This window comes from Syzygium oleosum, unplaced genomic scaffold, assembly GCF_021117445.2.
Source record: "Syzygium oleosum isolate NSW1041296 unplaced genomic scaffold, Sole_v2.1 Sole_v2.63, whole genome shotgun sequence".
In the NCBI taxonomy this organism is placed as follows: domain Eukaryota; kingdom Viridiplantae; phylum Streptophyta; class Magnoliopsida; order Myrtales; family Myrtaceae; genus Syzygium; species Syzygium oleosum.
The window spans coordinates 667,476-672,500 of NW_026607547.1; the positions used below are offsets into that span (position 1 = coordinate 667,476).

At 47.3% G+C, this 5,025-nt stretch overlaps 1 non-coding gene across 1 annotated transcript; it reads left to right on the plus strand.

The window, feature by feature from the left end:
* The first annotated feature begins 2,526 nt into the window (after window positions 1-2,526).
* Window positions 2,527-2,598, plus strand: TRNAG-GCC (transfer RNA glycine (anticodon GCC)). The gene has a single exon. It is a non-coding gene; the product is annotated as a tRNA-Gly (tRNA).
* The last annotated feature ends 2,427 nt before the right edge of the window (window positions 2,599-5,025 follow it).

Here is a 5,025-nt window from a genome sequence, read left to right on the forward strand (position 1 = left end):
TTGCTTCCAAGCCACTGCACTAGATGCGCATGTAGTCGTAGTAGTCGGCCCAGAATGCCTCTGTTCTATAAAAAAATACTACTTTGAATGAATGGGGAATTACGTTCGTTCTTTGATCTGCAGAATAAGGCCTACGAGCTCTCTGTTTTATGGCAGAGATCTCTCCACACCAAGGAACCGAATCACAATGGATCGAAGCCCTCCTTTGATTTCCACTTAGTTAAATTCTATCTCTTTCTTACGAAATTGTGGTCGACCCCGACTAGATGACCTGGGCCTGAAGAAGGACAGGCCTTGTGACTTATCTAGTCAGACATGAAGTAGAATCGACTGGAGACGTGATTCTTCTTCCGAGCCACTTATACAGTACAGAAAATCTCCTCTAATGTTGTAGTTGTTTCGCCTTCCACTCTTTTTTTTTGAAGTACTTGGCTGAAAGTGAAAGACCTCGCTCTTTGCTGGGTGGGTGGTCCTCGTACTTAACCATGGCATCGCCAACATGAGTCTGTGTTCGGTGGTTGATAAGCTGCTAGTTGGTCTTTAGTTTAGGGCTTGTTATTTCCTTTCACTTTTCCCAACGAGGTGGAGGGCCATCGCAGAAAGTCACCTATCCCCGTAGTTCCGAAGACAGGAATTGGGGAGTACGGGGTGGCACCCTTGGACCCCAAAAGAAAGGCTTTGACCTACTGGCTATTGGAAAGTATCTGTTTACCGCGAAGTGAATAAAGTTGGTAGGATAAGAAAAGAAAGGCCAACGACGGTTGCAGATTTTCTGTCCATACCCCTTTTTTTATGTTATTAGTAAAGCGCCGCAACTGCTCTTTCTACCACCTTATTGGACTTCGGGGACTTTACGGCGGAGTACTCGGAGGGACAAGGCGTCTCGCAGTCCTTCATGACGCCAGAGTTTGATCAACTCCAAAGTGTAATCAAACTCTGGCTCACCTGGAAAGGCATTCTTATTGGCCCAGGATAGAAGCAGATGTCCAACGGTGATGGGTTGTGTGTGCTCTATGCAGCACGTCGAAGCCGTCCAAGAGTAAGTTGGGGCTTTATCAGCCCAATACCTTCCTGGCTATGGGAAAAGCATAACCATAGATTTCGTAGGACGATTGCTCTATTTCTTAAAAAAGGGGGGGGAATAACTACGTTTTTGTCGTAGTCGACTTTTCGGATTCAGTAAGATGGCCATTTTGTACTAGGTCGATGCGCTGGCCAAATTCTGCTAAAAAAATGTAGTGGTCTACTGCTGTCTTTATAAAAAATATGCTGCAATCTTCAATCATCGTTCATCGAGCGCTTTCGCTTTCTCTCATCTGCCTTCTATGTATGCCTTTGTGGTCGTTAACGGGAGCAAATGAAGAGGAGCACAGCACCCCCGCACCCCTATTTCTGAAAGGCTAATCAAAGTAAAAGCGGCCAGCTTATTTGGTTGGAATGGGTCACCAATAGAACCGTCGGTTCAAATGTTGAGAATCTAACATCGGGACCACCTTTAGGCTTACCTGGTCTGGGTAAACAAACCTGCCGTTCATTCAACACTGCTACAACCGGAGCACGCATTCGTCGACCGGCAGAAGATGCTGGCCTGAAGAGTCAGGCTGATCCGTAACATCAACTGCAGAAGAATGAGGTTCGAGTTGATGAACAGGAGAAGGCCGCAATACATCTCCATCACCGCCCGGGGATGATTAATTAGGTAAAGGAAAATATGAGGCGACCCCATTAAAGAGAACATTCAAGGATACATCGACTCTCTTGGATTTCACGTCATAGCATCTATACCCGGACTGAGCATATCCAAGAAAGACACAAGTGGTTGCCTTGGGGACTCTTTTTCTCTTAACTGCGCAGGAATATGAACAAAACACGTGCATCCAAAGACTCGCGCCTATGGGTGCTGCCCCAGTAAGAAGTTCCTGAGGTGCCGCTGCAGCTTCTTCCCTCTCTCATCCTCCTAAAAAAGGGAGAGAGATGTCCCGTCCCTTCTTTATGCACATCCATATACATAGCCAGACACAAAGGTGTACAATCCGGTCAAAATCTGCAGTTCTTGTTGTTCATTCACTGTAGGTTCTCTTACTTGCTCTAGTAGCTGGCAAAGGGCAACCGAGAGGGGAGAACGAATGGCTCCGGAATCGACTGGTTCTGAGCGGACTCGTGGAGCTGCTGCTTGGATTATCGTAGAATAAGAGGAGCCGTCTTAGGAAATGACTTAACTTAAAAAAAAGACAGATGCCGCCGCTGCGAGACGAGGGAGTAACTTGTCTGGTCTTGCGGTGCACTCACTCCCGTTACGAGAATGAAATGAGGCCCCAGCTCGACTCGAGACCAAGACTCCTTACAACTCGCACCAATAGCGGCACTGAGCGGCCGGAGATTGATTGAACAGCCCCTATCCCCTGCCTACCTACTCGTGCTCCTAGCTCGATCGGAGGTCAAGAGTGTGGTCTGGCGGAAAACAGAAGTCGTCCATATCAAGTGATACGTGAATTGCTCAGTAGTGCTTCGCCACTACCGTAGCTGGCGGAAATAGCTTAATGGTAGAGCATAGCCTTGCCAAGGCTGAGGTTGAGGGTTCAAGTCCCTCCTTCCGCTCCTGGCTTCGTCGTTTAGTGGTAACGAGTGGAGTGCATAAGCCCCTTTAGAGATAGGGGCTCTGCCCTAGAGCACCTTGTATAGGGTTCCAAACCTATCCCCCTAATAAGTGGAAAGGGGCAAGCCAAAACCTACTCCTAACAAGTTGCTGGCTTTTCAGCCGTTGCGCGTTAGCGCGCTTCGGTTTTTCAGCAGGTTTCTTCAAATATCCCAACAATACAATAAAGTAGGGGTTATACCTAGTTGTAGCTAGCTAGCGCGCTAGCTTTTTCCCTGACTAGTAAAGGGGCTGCTAGTTGTAGCGCGCAGTGTACTAGTGAATAGGAAAAGCGGATTGAGATTACTAATGACGGATGGAGGTTGAGGATAGAACATGTTCGGTGCCTCGCCCTTGTCTCCTTCGCCGGAAACTGCAAATGATGGGAATCCTATCGAAAAAGAAGAGGTATAGGCATCGCCTCTCGATCCAATCCGTCTTCCCAGGCCTCCCCAACACACTCTTGATACGAAATAAACCTCCTGCCATAGAGAAGAGATCTAAAGTCTGGGTCCCCTCGATCACCCTTCTCTTGAACCTGAACTGGTCGAGAGAGATGAAACCGCACCACATTTTATAACCTTCGAACCGAAACCCCCAACTAGAGATGGAATTCCAGAACCTAAACAACTCAGTTGAGAGCTCCGTGACCGGTTCAAGGGAAGGTCCACCAAGTTTTGATAGGCCATAGGGATGGGCTCATTCGACTAATCAGTGATCCCTGGGCCTACCTAACAAAGAGATGTCCCTGAAATAGGGGATTGGTTGATCGGAAAGCTCAGGCAGGAGTAGGACATTCCATACAAATCTTTCTGATCCGCTAGCTGGTGTTCCTCTCAAATCCCATTTTTTCATCGACAGGTAGGGTTAATTCTAAGGTTCCTTATTCTGGTTGTAAAGCGGAAGAAGAGGGGGCATGGCCCCACCAGCAGCCCGCGTTTTCGACCCGAAAGGAATTGAAAATGAAACAAGAATCTGTATTCACTATCTATGGAGTGGAGTGACTATCCTTAATCTCCTCTTCTCCCCCTTTTTTATGCCTTTTTTTTCCTTTCTCGCCGGCAGGAGAATCCATTTCTTTTATTGTATTGTTTATTATGATTGATCTCTAGTTCAAGGGAAGGGCACTCTTCCTAATCCGAGTTTGAGATGGAATAATACCCAGACGTAGAGTCCCGTCGGCCAGGAAGGTCTTTTTTCTATTGATTTTTGACTCCCTTCTGGCCTGACCTTTCATTTGAATAAATAAGGGTTCTGGTTCTTCTCTTTTCTTTCCCCACGAGGGAAAGCCCTTTCCAGGTGGAGTAGTGCATCTCTGTCTTGAAAGCCCACCCTACAGATAGGAGTTCCTATCTCTACTGCCTATCCAACCCGAAGACTCAACTTCGTGGTGGAGTCCTTCGAGTAGGATCCGATCCCATCCCAGCAGTCAAACCTCCTCCCTGACCCGGCTCACCTGCCTCTGAAGCTGGAATGCCTTTTTAGAGGAGGCTACCCGGGGAATCGAAAAGCTTGAAGTGGGATGTGGAATGTGATTGGTGATGTATGGTGGTTATGAAATCGGTTCGGGATCATCTCGCATCTAGATCTGTATCTGCTATCTGCATCTAGCTCTGCTGTTGAGGCGGGAGGGAAGAAGAGATGGGCTTTCTTTCATTGAAAAATCAATGCCTCTCTATGACCGACACTCGTTTTAGGCGGCGTCTTGAACTCCAGGACCGCACTCTAAATGTCGGCCTCAAGTTCCTCGGCTAGGCAACTATTCATCCTTCTTCTCTTCCTTCTCGCCCTTATTCCATAACTTTTTTTTTGCCTTCGGCTATTACCGGCTGGCAACGCTTGGCCCAAGATGGAATTTGTTTTAAAACAAGGGTGGCGTTCATTTCCACTAGTTCTTGAAAGCTATCAATCCCCGCTTCTCCCATCTTTCTTATCCCTCTCGCATCGGTTCTGCATCAGATGATGAGCCCATGCGAAAACTTTCTCTTTTATTGGCGCCCGATAGGTAGGCTATTAGATTGAGTCGAAAGCCTACTAACGCATAAAGGTTCCGATTCGAGCGAGAGCCCGAACGGGGGAGGCGAGAACATCTTGATCGAAAGCTCTACTGTTCTGAATAGTGAGAAAGACTTTTCAAAATTCGATCAAACCGATCGAGAATCTCATCATCTGTTAGGTGGGCCAACCGACCGACCGAGTTGGGCTGGGCGTCCATGTCACAGAACCTTTCTCTAGCCAAGAATCCCATTATTGATCGAATCGGGGCGGATCCAATTCATCGGCAAATGAAAAATCTACCGTTTTTTTAACACTCAGAAAAAAACCTAGAAAAGAAAAGAGGAAGAGTCACTAAGACAAGAGCTAGGTAAGCAAGCAAGAAGGAGAGGCTA